At 39.0% G+C, this 17,455-nt stretch overlaps 1 non-coding gene across 1 annotated transcript; it reads right to left on the bottom strand.

Moving 5' to 3' along the window:
• Positions 1-14,329: 14,329 nt before the first annotated feature.
• On the bottom strand, positions 14,330-14,437 carry LOC112753455 (small nucleolar RNA R71). Its single transcript, XR_003177843.1, has one exon. It is a non-coding gene; the product is annotated as a small nucleolar RNA R71 (small nucleolar RNA).
• Positions 14,438-17,455: the final 3,018 nt, after the last annotated feature.

The raw sequence follows: 17,455 nt of genomic DNA, 5'->3' as shown, positions 1-17,455 counted from the left end.
ATTTACTAGGCTAACAACTCTTTTGAGTTTTGTTTCTTCTTTCTTTTTCTGCCTAGCAATTGATGCTCAGAGCCTTGGGCCATGTTCTTTTTTTCTTTTGTATTTTCTTTATTTTCTTTTGTTTCATTTGCTGCTTCTTGGATCAATTGATTTTTGAGAATCTCCACAATACTTCTTTGAACTTCATGTCCTACCTATGAGCTCTCATGCAAGTTTTCACAAGCATGCAACCTCAATACATAATCATACAACTAGAACTGCCACTTCTCCTAATCTTTTGCTTGCCTCAAAATTGTTTAATTCCTCAATCCTTCTTTTCAAAGAACTTTCATGTGATGCAATTCTTGAATCATTGAGTACAAACAAGTTTTGAAGAGAAAAATGTTGTGAATAATCAAGCATCTTGCTTATTGAATTACAGAAAAACTATGCTATGCAGACAGATAATCAGGGAAACAAAACCACTCTCAATCATAGCAGTGTTTGATGTAAGATAATCACTTAACAATACAACCTTTTGGAGTTTGCTTGCTTTACTCCTCATCATCATCATCACTGATCCACACATTCCTCTTTCATCTCTTTGGTTGATGATGCTTAATCCTTCCAAAAGCTTGTATGGACCTCTGCAATGATATTGAAAGTTGCTTGTTCCCCAAGCACTTGAAAAATGGTTAGCATGCATGATTTATTTGTGGGCTTTTTGAACTTACTTTGGTATGGGAACACCAAACTTAGTACCTTGCCAATGGTTCTCATGCATCAGATTAACCATGTGTGAAACTTTTTTTTTTCTTTTTCAAAAGTAATAAACTGAAAACTAGGAAACAGCAGAATAGTTAACTAGTTTATCTAAATGCTTGAAGCTAGCATTATGCAGAAAGTGAGAATGCGTTTTATGATGTAATTTTGGTGGAACACCAAACCTAGAATCCTTCATTCTCCCTTATATTGTTTTGGTGTGTAACACCAAACTTAGCTTCTTGCAATATAGATGAAGTTAATTAACCTTTTTATTAAAATAACTATGGAAAGAAAACTACCTCAGGTTGGGTTGCCTCCCAACAAGCGCTCTTTTATTGTCACTAGCTTGACATCTTGCTCTTTGATTATGGAGGCTGGAAATCATAATGCCTCAGTTTTTCTCCTCTTGCTGTAGGATTCCTTTCCTCCATGACCTGCACAATCACAAACAATCCAAATGAAAATTGGATATTCTCATGCCAGAATGTAGTCAGAGGATTAGTTGACACCATGTGTCAAACAGTTGGTAAACTTGAGAGATTAATGAACGAAAATCACTTCTCTCGTTTATTTATCAAGCTATGAGAATCATATTCAGCAAGATAAACCAAGGAAACTTCACTCTATTGCTAAAGTGAGGTTTCAATTAGCTCAGGCAAAAATTCAAACAGTTAGTGTGTCAGTCAAAAATTAAAGAAAAAGTGCTTGATCTAAATTGCCACTTCACTTAATCATTGTCAATCTAATCAATCTCCGGCAACGGCGCCAAAATCTTGATGTGCGGAAAACGATCTGACACAAAACTCACCGGCAAGTGCACCGGGTCGCATCAAGTAATAATAACTCACGTGAGTGAGGTCGATCCCACAGGGATTGAAGGATTGAGCAATTTTAGTTTAGTGGTTGATTTAGTCAAGCGAATCAAGTGTTGGTTGAGTGATTTGTGATTAACAGAAATTTAATTGCATGAAAAGTAAAGGGAGAGGGGTAGATTGCAGAAAATTAAAGAGAACGGAAAATAAAAGTGCTGAATCTTAAAGAACAAGGAATTAAATTGGCAGAAACTTAGAACGCAAGAAATGTAAACTGCAGAATCTTAAAGTACAAGGAATGTAAATGGCTTGAATTATAAAGGGGAGTGGGAATTGGATTTGCAGAAAATAAAACAAGGAAATGTAAAATTGCAACAAGCAGAGGAATAGAAGAACACTTGGATTGAAACAGATCTAGAAACAGAATTGTAAATGAGCAAAGCAGGGAATGGGAAATGGGAAATTCGGACCTCAGGACCTAAGAGACTAGAAAACCAAGTCTAGATCTCAATGCCTTCCTAGATCCAACAAGAACAATTTCAAAAGAAATTGTAAATTGCAAAGAAAGTAGATGAAAAGCAATGAACCGAAACTGAAATTCAATTAAGCAGAAAATCAAGCAAGATCCCAAGGTGAGATTGAAACAAAATTTCTTCAATTCTTCACCCAAAATCCAAGACAAGAAAAGTAAAGAGTGCTGGGCAAGAACAAGGAAGAAGAGAGATCAATTCTCCTCCCAAATTCTCTTGAATTAAACAACAATGCTGAGAAAAATAAAGGTGAGCTCTGAGCAAAACTGAAAAGAAAGCTATTATGCAAAACTAAAAGGAAAAGCTCTCCCTAAAACTTCAAATCCTAAGCTATTTATACACTTCTTCAAATCATCATTAAGCCTTGAATTGGGCCTTTAGCCTTGATGGAATTGGGTTGATAGTGGCCTTTGTTGATTGCTCTTGGTGTTGGGAGGAAATCCATTAGTGAACCAGGCCATGAACCATTCACGTTTGAGCCAACGTTTGAGGCAAACGTTGACTCAAACGTTACTTGAGTAAGATTATGCAGCTAGGCCAAGATGCTGTCATCCACGTTTGGCTCAACGTTTGAGGTCAAACGTGAGCTCAAACGTGGACCTCCCTTCTTGCATGCTTCTTGGGGCTACTTTGTCCTCTTGTTGTGTTGCCAATTTTGTGCCCAATAGAGACTATTATATATGGTTGGAAAGCTCTGAATGTCAACTTTCTAACCCACTTGGAATCACCTCAATTGGACATCTACAACTCAAGTTATTCTTGTTTGAAGTATGCCCCCTTCATGCTGTTTGGTGCCAACGTTTGACCTCACGTTTGAGTCAAACGTTGGCTCAAACGTTGCTGCCTCCAGGGATGCCAACTTTCTTCTTTTTGGAGCCAACGTTTGACCTCACGTTTGAGTCAAACGTTGGCTCAGACGTTGCTGCCTCCAGGGATGCCATTTCTCTTCTCTTTGGCGCCAACGTTTGACCTCACGTTTGAGGCAAACGTTGGCGCAAACGTTGCCTTCCCAGGAGCTTCAATTCTCTTCTCTTTTGGAGCCAACGTTTGACCTCACGTTTGAGGCAAACGTTGGCGCAAACGTTGGCTTTTCCTCAGGGTGTTCTTCAACTGCTACTCACGTTTGAGTTGACGTTTGAGGCAAACGTTAGCTCAAACGTGAATTCCATTTTCTCAAACCCATTCTTGCAACCTTCTTCCATAATGTTGGCACACCTTTTGTTTCCTTTCTTCACCTACAAGTAATCAAAACAACCAATCAAAGTATCACAAAATTCACAAGGTTTATAAATCAATTAATTATCAACTAAAGTTAGCTTGAACCTCATAATTTTGTATCAATTAAAAGGTGGTTGATTGATTTAAGGAAATCATGCAATTCCAATTCAAATGGCTAATTTATAATGCAAGAAAGTGCATAATTCAATTGAAAACAAAAGAAAAAGGCTAGTGAAACTAGGCTAAGATGACTTGTCATCAGAACCCAGGCTTCTTCTACCTGTTATACAACCAGTAAGGCAAAAAGCAAGAAAGAAAATGAATGAAGAAATTACTCTTGTAAGAGTGGTTGTTAGCGTGAGTGGTGCAATTAATCAAACAGTTAGAAGAGTGGAAATATGGATGATGAATAAAAATAATCGAAGAAGAAAGAAATAGAACTCAAAATAAAAAAATAAAAGGCGCTAAATAAAATAAAACAACAAGGAATCTAAATTGCTTAATCTAGCTCTCCAATCAATTTAATCACTGTCAAATTTAAGCCAATCCCCGGCATCGGCGCCATAAAACTTGATGACTAAAATTCACACCCCATTCAAAAATTGGTGAATTAGTTCTTTTGACAAGCGCACCCAAATTATCGTCAAGTAATAACCCACAGTAGAGTGGGATCTTATCCACAGAGATTGGCAAATTCGAGCAGTTTTAATTAATTGATGAATTAGTCAAGCGGATCAATAAGATTGTGAGGTGCAGAATTGTAAATGACATAAATGTAAATGACTAGAATATAAAAAAAAGCAATAAAGTGCAGAAATAGAAATGGCATAATGTAAAGTGCAGAATCATAAAGGACTTTAATGTAAATGGGAATGGGGGATTGCTGAATGTAAAATTAAGCTGTAAAGAAATCGATAGATAAGAATGGGGAAATTCATTGAGATTGGGAGATGTTGTCTCTTTAGATCAAATCTAGCTTATATCCTCTTCAATCATGCAACTCATTGACCTCTTGGAAATCATGATTGATTGAGCCCCCATCCCTTGGTGACTCAATCTCTCAAATCTTGATCAATAGCCAATTTCTTGGTCTAATTGCTCATGAAGAGAGATATGCTTGGTCCCTGATTATACCACACACCATCGTAGGTCCAAGTAGAGGGAGGATTATATGTCACATATCCAAACACCAAAACCCAGATTCTACTCAAGTGTGAGAAGGGATTTCAAGCATGGTTTCATGTTTTCTTTCCCAAGGTTCCCATGAAACCCAATTGCATTCAATCTCTTTTCTAAGATAATTGAATACTAAGGATTAAGAACGAAATTCCTTCTAGCAAATCAAAGAGAAGATGAAGAGAAGAAGAATTTCACTATTATCAATCCATCAAGTACAACAGAGCTCCCTCTCTCAATGAGAGGGAAGTCAGCTACTCATAGCTCAAAAAGTACACAAAAGTGAAGTGTAAAAGTGGATCTATAACTGACTGCTTAACCCCCTTCTTCAATACTCCTTGGGAGTATTTATACTACTCCTAGTAAAATAAAAGAATTACAAAATTGGAAAAGGAAAATTACATTTTGGAGGGAAAAGAAGCTCAATAAGTGTGATCTCCCAGCTGGCGTGTGATTGGCGCTCTAGTGGTGTGTCACGTGCTCTTTGCTTTTAGCTTGGCGTGCCACGCCCAGCCCTTCAAGTGGCACGCTCGTATCTTTAACAACCTTGGCGTGCCACGCCTTCGAGCTCAAGTGGCACACCCTAGCCTTTTTCCTTTTCCCTTGTCCTCTTGAAACTTGAACTAGCGTGGCACGCCCAGTGTCTGGCGTGCCACGCCCCTTTAGGAGTGAGTGGTTCCTCTGTTTGGCGTGCCATGCCACGAACTTAAGTGGCACGCCCCAATGCTTCTTTGCTCTCTGAATGGCACTGGCGTGCCACGCCTGGGATTCAAGTGGCACGCCTAAGTGAAGAATAGTGAGTGGCGTGCCACGCCTTCGATACCAAGTGGCACGCCCCATGTAATTGGCCTCCTTCATCCTCTCTGGAAACTTATACCAGCGTGCCACACCTAAAGGTTGGCGTGCCACGCCCATGATCTTGTCTTGGTTCCAGTAGTTGGCGTGCCACGCCTCAGCCTTCAAGGGGAATGCCATAGTGACATGCTTGGGTTGGCGTGCCACGCCTTCGACACCAAGTGGCACTCCCAGTCCTTGCTTTTGTTATCTTTGTGCATTGGCGTGCCATGCCTGGTTGCTCAAGTGGCACGCCTAAGTGAGGTTGAGAGGTTGGCGTGCCACGCCTTCGACTTCAGGTGGCACGCCCAGTCTTCAATTTCCTTCATTCCCTTCTCTGGATTATTGTACCAGCGTGTCATGCCATGCTGTTCAAGTGGCACGCCCATGGATTTGTGAACTCTTCAAGCTTGGCGTGCCATGCCTGGGTTCTCAAGTGGCACGCCTAAGTGACTTCTTGGGGCTAGCGTGCCACGCCTTCGATACCAAGTGGCATGCCATAGTGGAGGTTCTTCTTGGAATGGCGAGTTGGCGTGCCACGCCCCTTTGCTCAAGTGGCACACCCATAGTAGTTGATGGGTTAGGCATGCCACGCCCAACCTGGCGTGCCACGCCCCTTTCATCTCCTCCATTGTTGCTTCCTGGAACTTTGTACAAGCGTGCCATGCCCAGTCCCTAGCGTGCCACGCCCACATGCATGCTTGGATCTCCCCTCTGGAATTTAGTACTGGCGTGCCACACCTAGCTCCTGGCGTGCCATGCCAGCGCATTTTTGTGGCGCTTGCTCCCAATTGGCACGCCAGTTTCATACGCCCAGCTTCTTGTTGGTCTTCTACCTATTTTTGATGCCTTTTTCACCTGAAATTCAGCACAACTCATCTCAAAGTAGTGTACCATAATATTCATCAAATAATGTCTGAATTGTACTGATCAAATGAGATTTATGCTCATTTATGGTCTTCTTTATGCAAGAAAGATGGGTAGATGATGCAAGTCATCACAACACCAAACTTAAGTTTTGCTTGTCCCAAGCAAATCAATGTGAGTAAGCCCTTTATAACTTGAGGCCTTGGCTTTGAATGATTGCAATACAACTAAGAGTAAAACTAAGTGTTCAACACATGTATGAATGTTTTAATGTCATGAAAAACTCTTGGATCCTTGAGGGTTCTTTCAAGTACAGGCTTTAGGGGTCCTTTCTATTGATTGTCACGTTGAAGTAGAAAGGGTAGTTTTGCTTTCTTGACCATGACTCTAAGTGTTTTATCTCAAGACAACCCCTTAATTAGGCTTTAAATTAGTACTCCCAAACCAGTTGGGTTTAGGGTACTAGGTGTTGAGACACCCCTAAGAATTTACTTGCCCAAGTCTCTTCTTGACACATCTTCACCATAAGCATTGATGCATTCGCATATTTGCTATTTTAACTAGTTAGTTTAGTTAGCTTTAGTTCATTTTCGTTCATTATTACTAAAATAAACAAGCAATTTTGTGAGTTTTTCTCCATGCATTCATGAACCAAGAACTAGGTCGAATTTGGCCATATTTGTGCAAACAATTCAAGGAGTTGACAAATGAATTAGCATGAATGAATCTCTTGAAAATTGTTGCATAGAATGGCAAAACTTTGAAGTAAATTCTTTGGTTAATGATAGGTAATAAAGCAAGAAGGTCATGGAGCAAGAATTGGAGCAAGAAGCCTTGAGAATACATCAAGCTTGGCAAGGAGGCAGAGGACTTGCACGTTGCCAACTTGGAGGAAGGGGTGAATGTTTGATGGCAACGCAAGGCAGCCCTGGAGAAGCAAGTTGGGCATTGCCAGCGTGGGAAGTATAGGCGTTATTCAAGGCAACGCTGAGCTAGAAGAATTGGCCCAGGAGGAAGAGAAGCTGGCGTTGCCAACGCCAAGAAACATAGGCGTGTTCAATGACAACGCCAAGCAACAAACATGGAGCCTTGAAGAGGAGTCGAGCACGTTGCCAACTCCAGGAAGAGCTGGAGTGTTTGGTGACAACGCCCAAGCATGGAGGCTGTCCAGGAGAGGAAGCTGGCGTTGCCAACTTGTAGATATAGGGGCGTTATCCACAACAACTCCAGCAAGCTTGGCAGCCTGACCTTACCTCCTTCAATGGAGCATAACTTGAGTTATAGAGATCCAAATTGAGTGATTCTAGTTGCATTGGAAAGCTAACATTCAGAACTTTCCAACCATATATAATAGTCTATAGTGAAGCATGAAATGAAAGCTCGAATCAGAGCCATCTTCAGGCTCCAAAAACAAGAAAATGAGGTTAACATTCAAGGAAGCATAAAGGGCATGGAAGAGAGGCTCGAGCACGTTATTCACTCCTGGGTGCATAGGCGTGTTTGGTGAAAACGTGCCAGGAAGCAAACAAGCAAGGATCACTCACTCAAGCAAGTTGGCAACGCTGGAAACAAGGGAGTGTTTGCCAAAAACGCTGGTGAGCTTGGCAGCCTGACCTTACCTCCTTCAATGGAGTATATCTTGAGCTACAAAGCTCCAAATGAGATGATTCCAAGTGCATTAGAAAGAAGACACTCTGATCTTTCCAATGATTTATGATAGTCCATATTGAAACAGAGGATTGACACTCAAATTCTGGGCAACATTAAGCATGAAAGTAAAGTGAAGAAAGGAGGAATAGCAAGTTGGCAACTTGGAGACCAAGTTGGCAACGCCCATTTTGTGCAACCAGGAGCAAAGAGCACGTTAGCAACTTGGTTTCCAAGTTGCCAACGCCCATTTGGTGCTGCCAGGGAAGAACAGCACGTTGGCAACTTGGAAACTAAGTTGGCAACGTGCTAGTGTGTACCCAACCAGGGCAGCCTGACCTTGCCCTCTTCAATGGAGAATAACTTGAGCTAGGAAGGTCCAAATGAGATGATTTCAGTGGCATTGGAAAGTAGACATCAAGAGCTTTCCAATGATATATCATAGTTCATATTTAGGCAAAGGATTGAAGCCCAAAGTTCAGGCAACATTAAGCATAAAAAGTGAAGAAAAGTCAAGTTGTTAGCAACAACTTGGGCTAGCAACGCCCATCTCTCCAAATAACTCCCAGCCCAGGAAATCCATGAGCATGTTGCCAACGTGCATTTACATAGGCGTGTTGGCCAAAAACGTGGTGCTACAATTTCATTTAGAAGCTAGCTAATCCAACCTCAAGCAAGCAAAGCCCATAAATCTCAACCAATCAAGGCCACAAGAATGATCTAGAATAGTTAAGTTTCATTTTGTTTGTAATTTGTTTTTAATTTCATTTCAATTTGTAATTTAGGAAAGCCTATATAAAGGCCATAGTTTCATAGAAAAGAGAGCTCTCTCTTAGATTTTTTAGACTTTTTATTTTTTTTTTACTTTTTGGACACTTAGACATTTTTCTAGCATTTTTACTCTTTACTCTTTCTCACGGTGTTCTATTTTGTTTTTCTGGCAACTTTAAATTTCAGTTTTAAGAACTTCTTCATCTTCTTCATTCTTCTCTACTCAATTCTCATGTTTGCTTTTGCATTTGTTGTTGAATTTAGAGCTATGATTCACTAAACCCCATTTTCATTAGGGGGAGGAGCTCTGCTCATTTGAATGAGTTGATAACTTTTCTCTTCCTTTTCAATTCAAGTGGTTCATCTAAAAGGAAACTCTTGTTCTTCATAGATTCAATCACCATCGAGAGAGGGATTAATCTATACGAATTATGTAGTGAATTTGAGAAAGGAGCTACATAATTCAGTTTAGAGTTCATCCTTTCATGATTTCCTTGATCAATACACTTTGGTTGGTATGTGAGATGTAACCTTCCTTAGTTGAGATTCTGGAAGTTGTGTGGCTTGGATTAGGAATTGAGCTTCATCTCTTCTCATGAACAATTAGATCACGAGAGTGGCAATTGGTTGTGTTGAGAGAAATTGAGTTACCAAGAGATTGGGACTCAATTACCCACAAATTGCCATAGATCTATACCCATGATTGAGAAAGAATTGATCAACATCAATTCAAGAGAATTTGCATCTCCGATCTCTAATGATCCTTTCCATCATTAATTATCATTTCTCTTGCTCTTTAGTTGTTTGAATATCTGATGAGCGGATAATTTATACGCTTTTTGACATTGTTTTTAGTATGTTTTTAGTAGGATCTAGTTACTTTTAGGGATGTTTTTAATAGATTTTGTGTTAAATTCACATTTCTGGACTTTACTATGAGTTTGTGTGTTTTTCTATGATTTCAGGTATTTTCTGGCTGAAATTGAGGGACTTGAGCAGAAATCAGATTCAGAGGTTGAAAAAGGACTGCTGTTGGATTCTGACCTCCCTGCACTCAAAGTGGATTTTCTGGAGCTATAGAACTTGAAATGGCGCGCTTTGAATTGCGTTGGAAAGTAGACATCCAGGGCTTTCTAGCAATATATAATAGTCCATACTTTGGCCAAGAATAGACGACGTAAACTGGTGTTCAACGCCAGCTTTCTACCCAAATCTGGCATCCAGCGCCAGAAAAGGATCCAAAACCAGAGTTGAACGCCCAAACTGGCACAAAAACTGGCGTTCAACTCCACAAATGGCCTCTGCACGTGCAACACTTAAGCTCAGCCCAAACACACACCAAGTGGGCCCCGGAAGTGGATTTATACATCAAATACTTACTCATGTAAACCCTAGTAGCTAGTTTATTATAAATAGGACCTCTTACTATTGTATTAGACATCTTTGGACACCTGGTTCTTAGATCAGAGGGGCTGGCCATCTCGGCCATGCCTGGACCTTCACTTATGTATTTTCATACGGTAGAGTTTCTACACTCCATAGATTAAGGTGTGGAGCTCTGCTGTTCCTCAAAGATTAATGCAAAGTACTACTGTTTTCTATTCAATTCTTCTTATTTCGCTTCTAAGATATCCATTTGCACCCAAGAACATGATGAAGGTGATGATTATGTGTGACGCTCATCATCCTTCTCCCTTATGAGCGTGTGTCTGACAAACACTTCTGTTCTACATGAATTAAGCTAGAATGAGTATCTCTTAGATCTCCTAACCAGAATCTTCGTGGCGTAAGCTAGAATGATGGCGGCATTCAAGAGAATCCGGAAGGTCTAAACCTTGTCTGTGGTATTCCGAGTAGGATTCAATGATTGAATGACTGTGACGAGCTCTTAACTCGCGATTGCAGGGCGTTAGTGACAGACGCAAAAGGATAGTAAATCCTATTCCGGCATGATCGAGAACCGACAGATGAATAGTCGTGCCGTGACAGGGTGCGTGAGCATATTATTCACTGAGAGGATAAGATGAAGCCATTGACAAGGGTGATGCCTCCAGACGATTAGCCCCGTGCCGTGACAGGGCATTGGATCATTTTCCCGAGAGATGACCGAAAGTAGCCATTGACAGTGGTGATGTATCACATAAAGCCAGCCATGGAAAGGAGTAAGACTAATTGGATGAAGATAGCAGGAAAGCAGAGGTTTAGAGGAACGAAAAGCATCTCCATTCTCTTATCTGAAATTCTCACCAATGAATTACATAAGTATCTCTATCCCTATTCTATTATTAAATTTCAAAAACTCCATTATCACTTTATATCTGCCTGACTGAGATTTACAAAGTGACCATAGCTTGCTTCATACCAACAATCTCCGTGGGATTCGACCCTTACTCACGTAAGGTATTACTTGGACGACCCAGTGCACTTGCTGGTTAGTTGTATCGAAGTTGTGACAATTATGTATTGAGATCAGAGCACCAAGTTGCTCACGTTGCCGGGGATTGTTTGAGCCTGGACATCACAATTTCGTGCACCAATATCCATTACCCAATCCCCTTCTACACTCTTGCAATTTATTATTCTTGTCATTTAGATTTTGTTTCTCTAGTTCTTGTTATTTACTCTTATGTTCTCTACAATTTAGCACTCTACTTTCTTGTAATTTACTTTTGATGTCATTTAAATTTCTTGTACTTTAAGTTTTAGTCATTTACTTTTATTTTCTTTCTTCATTGCAATCCTTTAAATTTCTTGTCAATTAATTTTTGCAATTTTGTTCAAAACTCACAAATCTCTTGAAATCAAAACCATGTTTGCTTGACTAAATCTACCATTTAACTAAAGTTGCTTAATCTACCAATCTCCGTGGGATCGACCTCACTCTTAGTGAGTTTTATTACTTGATACAACTCGGTATACTTGCCGGTAAGTACGTGAAATAAATTTTAAATTTTTTACGTATCAAGTTTTTGGCGCCGTTGCCGGGGATTGGAAAAGATTAACAATGATTAAGTGAATGGTAGTTTAGATTAAGCATTTTCTTTGTTTTTTCTTTGTACAGTTCTTTTAATTTTTTTATTTTCTTTTTGACACTAAGGTGTTTGAGTTATTGCCTCACTAAGAAATGCTTCTCTGTGACATGAATTTCAACTTTATTTGGTGTTGTGTTTTAAAAAATTCAAATGGAGTTCAACTCATCTTGTGATCAAACAAATTTTTTGGGATATGTATCGAAGTTGTGACAATTATGTATTGAGATCAGAGCACCAAGTTGCTCACGTTGCCGGGGATTGTTTGAGCCTGGACATCACAATTTCGTGCACCAAGTTTTTGGCGCCGTTGCCGGGGATTGTTTGAGTTTGGACAACTGACGGCTCATCTTGTTGCTCAGATTAGGTAATTTTCCTTTTATTTTATTTTCAAAAATCTATCATCTGTTTTCGAAAAAAAAAAATTTTGTTTTCAAAAATTTTATTCAAAATTTTTAAGAATGAATTCTAGTGTTTCATGAAGCATGTTGAAGCCTGGCTGGCTGTAAAGCCATGTCTAAATTCTTTTGGACTGAGGCTTCAACTAATCACTTCAATGCATGTAATTCCATATATCACAGCTTGGCTGGCCATTGGCCATGTCTAGTGTGTTGGACTGGAGCTTTCATTGAAAGCTTGGCTGGCTAGTGAGCCATGTCTAATTCCTGGACTGAAGCTTTAACTAACATGGCAAGATTCCTGGAAGTCATATTAAAAATTTTGGAATCCTTATTTTTTCAAAACTATTTTCGAAAAATATAAAATAAAAATCCAAAAAAATGTAGAAAATCATAAAAATCAAAAATATTTTGTGTTTCTTGTTCGAGTCTTGAGTCACATTATAAGTTTGGTGTCAATTGCATATGCATCTTGCATTTTTCGAAAATTCATGCATTCATGGTGTTCTTCATGATCTTCAAGTTGTTCTTGGTAAGTCTTCTTGTTTGATCTTGATGATTTTTTGTTTTGTGTCTTATCATGTTTATCATATGCATTCTTGAATTCTTATTGCCTAAGCATTAAAGAATTCTAAGTTTGGTGTCTTGCATGTTTTCTTTGCATTAAAAAAAATTTTCAAAAATATGTTCTTGATGTTCATCATGATCTTCATAGTGTTCTTGGTGTTCATCTTGACATTCATAGCATTCTTGCATGCATCACATGTTTTGATCTAAAAATTTCATGCATTGCATTTTTTTTTTGTGTTTTTCTCTCTCATCATAAAAATTCAAAAATCAAAAAAATATCTTTCCCTTTTTCTCTCATCAAATTCGAAAATTTGGATTGACTTTTTCAAAAATTTTTAAAATCAAATTGTTTCTCATGAGTCAAATCAAATTTTCAATTTGAAAATCTTATCTTTTTCAAAATCTTTTTCAAAAATCAAATCTTTTTCAAATTTCTTAGTTATTTTCGAAAATTCCAAAAATCTTTTTCAAAAATCTTTTTCTTATTTTTATATAAAATTTTCGAAAATAACTAATCAATTAATGTTTTGATTCAAAAATTTCAAGTTTGTTACTTGCTTGTTAAGAAAGATTCAAACTTTAAGTTCTAGAATCATATCTTGTGATTTCTTGTGAATCAAGTCATTAATTGTGATTTTAAAAATCAAATCTTTTTCAAAACTAATTTCTATCATATCTTTTCAAAAATATCTTCTTATCTTATCTTTTTCAAAAATATCTTTCCAAAATATCTTTTCTAACTTCCTAACTTCTTATCTTTTCAAAAATTGTTTCAACTAACTAACTAACTTTTTGTTTGTTTCTTAACTTTTTCAAAACCACCTAACTAACTCTCTCTCTCAATTTTCGAAAATATCTCTCCCCTTTTTCAAAATTTCTTTTTAATTTATTAATTATTTTAATTTTTAAAACTTAATTTTCGAAAATTACTAACAATTTTTCAAAAACCATTTTCAAAAATCACTAACTCCTTTTCAAAATAATTTTCGAAAATTATACCTCTCCCATCCTATTCTATTTATTCATTCATATCCTAACATCTCATCTCACATCTCTTCCATCAGTACAGTTGCATTTCTTCCTTCACATCACATTCTTTGTCTCCCCCTCTTTTCTTCCACTCACAAAGGGATCCCTATACTGTGGTATAAAGGATCTCTATTATTATTATCATTTTTCTGGCCATTCTTCCTTGTCATATGAGCAGGAGCAAGGATAAGAACATTCTTGTGGAAGCAGATCCAGAACCTGAAAGGACTCTGAAGAGAAAATTAAGAGAAGCTAAAATACAACAATCCAGAGATAACCTTTCAGAAATTTTTGAACAGGCAGAGGAGATGGCAGCCGAAAATAATAATAATGTAAGGAAGATGCTTGGTGACTTTACTGCACCTAATTCCAATTTACATGGAAGAAGCATCTCCATTCCTGCCATTGGAGCAAACAACTTTGAGCTGAAACCTCAATTAGTTTCTCTAATGCAGCAGAACTGCAAGTTTCATGGACTTCCATCTGAAGATCCTTTTCAGTTCTTAACTGAATTCTTGCAGATATGTGATACTGTTAAGACTAATGGAATAGATCCTGAAGTCTATAGGCTCATGCTTTTCCCTTTTGTTGTAAGAGACAGAGCTAGATTATGGTTGGATTCTCAACCCAAAGACAGCCTGAACTCTTGGGATAAGCTGGTCACGGCTTTCTTAGCCAAGTACTTTCCTCCTCAAAAGCTGAGCAAGCTTAGAGCTGATGTTCAAACCTTCAGACAGAAAGAAGGTGAATCTCTCTATGAAGCTTGGGAAAGATACAAACAGTTGACCAAAAAGTGTCCTTCTGACATGCTTTCAGAATGGACCATCCTGGATATATTCTATGATGGTTTATCTGAGCTATCAAAGATGTCACTGGACACTTCTGCAGGTGGATCCATTCACCTAAAGAAAACGCCTGCAGAAGCTCAAGAACTCAGTAACATGGTTGCTAATAACCAGTTCATGTACACTTCTGAAAGGAATCCTGTGAATAATGGGACGCATATGAAGAAGGGAGTTCTTGAAGTTGATACTCTGAATGCCATATTAGCTCAGAATAAAATATTGACTCAGCAAGTCAATATGATTTCTCAGAGTCTGCATGGAATGCAAGCTGCATCCAACAGTACTCAAGAGGCATCTTCTGAAGAAGAAGCTTATGATCCTGAGAACCCTGCAATAGCAGAGGTAAATTACTTAGGTGAACCTTATGGAAACACCTACAACTCAACATGGAGAAATCATCCAAATTTCTCATGGAAGGATCAAAAGCCCCAACAAGGCTTTAATAATGGTGGAAGAAACAGGTTTAGCAATAGCAAGCCTTTTCCATCATCCACTCAGCAACAGACAGAGAACTCTGAACAAAATGCTTCTAATTTAGCAAATCTAGTCTCTGATCTATCTAAGGCCACTGTAAGTTTCATGAATGAAACAAGGTCTTCCATTAGAAATCTGGAAGCACAAGTGGGCCAGCTGAGTAAAAGGATCACTGAAATCCCTCCTAGTACTCTCCCAAGCAATACAAAAGAGAACCCAAAAGGAGAGTGCAAGGCCATTGACATAAGCGCCATGGCCGAACCTGTGAGGAGAGGAGAGGACGTGAATCCCAAGGAGGAAGACCTCCAGGGACGTCCAGTGATCAATAAGGAGCTTCCCTCTGAGGAACCAAAGGACTTTGAGGCTCATCTAGAGACCATAGAGATTCCATTGAACCTCTTTATGCCCTTCATGAGCTCTGATGAGTATTCCTCTTCTGAAGAGAATGAGGATGTTACTGAAGAGCAAACTGCCAAGTTTCTTGGTGCAATCATGAAGCTGAATGCCAAATTGTTTGGCATTGATGCTTGGGAAGTTGAACCTCCCTTGTTCATCAATGAACTAAGTGATCTGGATCAACTGACATTGCCTCAAAAGAGACAGGATCCTAGAAAGTTCATAATACCCTGTACCATAGGCACCATGAACTTTAAGGCTCTGTGTGATCTTGGTTCAGAAATAAACCTCATGCCCCTCTCTGTAATAGAGAAACTGGGAATCTATGGGGTGCAAGCTGCTAAAATCTCACTAGAGATGGCAGACAGCTCAAGAAGACAGGCTTATGGACAAGTAGAGTACGTTTTAGTAAAGGTTGAGGGCCTTTACATCCCTGCTGATTTCATAGTCCTGGATACTGGAAAGGAAGAGGATGAATCCATCATCCTAGGAAAACCTTTCCTGGCCACAGCAAGAGCTGTGATTGATGTTGACAGAGGTGAAATAGTCCTTCAATGGAATGAGAACTCCCTTGTATTCAAAACTCAAGGATCTCCCTCCGCAACCATGGAGAGGAAGCATGAAAAGCTTCTCTCAAAGCAAAGTCAACCAGAGCCCCCACAGTCAAACTCTAAGTTTGGTGTTGGGAGGCCACAACCAAACTCTAAGTTTCGTGTTGAACTCCCATATCCAAACTCTAAGTTTGGTGTTGGAGAGTCTCAACAAAGCTCTGCACATCTGTGAGGCTCCATGAGAGCCCACTGTCAAGCTATTGACATTAAAGAAGCGCTTGTTGGGAGGCAACCCAATGTTTATCTAATTCTTATTTTTATTATTTTTCATGTTTTCTTAGGTTCATGATCATGTGGAGTCACAAAATAAACAAAAAAAATTCAAAAACGGAATAAAAAACAGCAGAAGAAAAATCACACCCTGGAGGAGCATCTGTCTGGCGTTCAAACGCCAGAACAGAGCATAGTTCTGGTGCTGAACGCCCAGAATGGGAGCATCCTGGCGCTGAACGCCCAGAACAAGCATGGTTCTGGCGTTCAACGCCAGAAATGGCAGCAAAGGGGCGTTGAACGCCCAAAATGGGCACCAACCTGGCGCTGAACGCCCAGAGTTGTGTGCAAGGGCATTTTGCATGCCTAAATTGGTGCAGGGATGTAATTGCCTTGACACCTCAAGATCTGTGGACCTCACAGGATCACCTCAGGATCTGTGGACCCCACAGGATCCCCACCTACCATCCTCTTCTTCTTCTATTCTTTCTTCTTTTGCTCGAGGACAAGCAACATTCTAAGTTTGGTGTGGTAAAGCATAGCTTTTTTGTTTTTTTCCATAACCATTGATGGCACCTAAGGCCAGAGAAACCTCTAGAAAGAGGAAAGGGAAGACAAAAGCTTCCATCAAGGGTCTATAGCTCAGTGGTACAACATTTGACTGCAAATCAAGAAATCCCTGAGATACCTCAGGGGATACATTTTCTTCCACACAATTATTGGAAGCAACTAAGGGTGGAACATCAAGAGCACTCCATCATCCTTCATGAAATCAGAGAAGATCTAAAAGCAATGAAGGAGGAGCAGCAAAGACAAGGAAGAGACATAGAAGAGCTCAAGGACATCACTAAGGTGGACTCATTCCTTGTTCTTACTTTCTCTGTTTTTCATTTTCTATGTTATGTGCTTATCTATGTTTGTGTCTTCATTACATGATCATTAGTAGTAGTAACTATGTCTTAAAGTTATAAATGTCCTATGAATCCATCACCTCTCTTAAAAAAAAAATGTTTTAAATCAAAAGAACAAGAAGTACATGAGTTTTGAATTTATCCTTGAACTTAGTTTAATTATATTGATGTGGTGACAATGCTTCTTGTTTTCTGAATGTATGCTTGAACAGTGCATATGTCTTTTGAAGTTGTTGTTTAAGAATGTTAAATATGTTGGCTCTTGAAAGAATGATGACTAGGAGACATGTTATTTGATAATCTGAAAAATCATAAAAATGATTCTTGAAGCAAGAAAAAGCAGCAAAGAACAAAGCTTGCAGAAAAAAAAAAGAGAAAAAAAA

Source organism: Arachis hypogaea, chromosome 15 (assembly GCF_003086295.3).
Source record: "Arachis hypogaea cultivar Tifrunner chromosome 15, arahy.Tifrunner.gnm2.J5K5, whole genome shotgun sequence".
NCBI classification, from domain to species: Eukaryota; Viridiplantae; Streptophyta; class Magnoliopsida; order Fabales; family Fabaceae; genus Arachis; species Arachis hypogaea.
The sequence above is the reverse complement of the archived record's forward strand: the minus strand, read 5'-3'. Positions and strand labels throughout refer to the sequence as shown.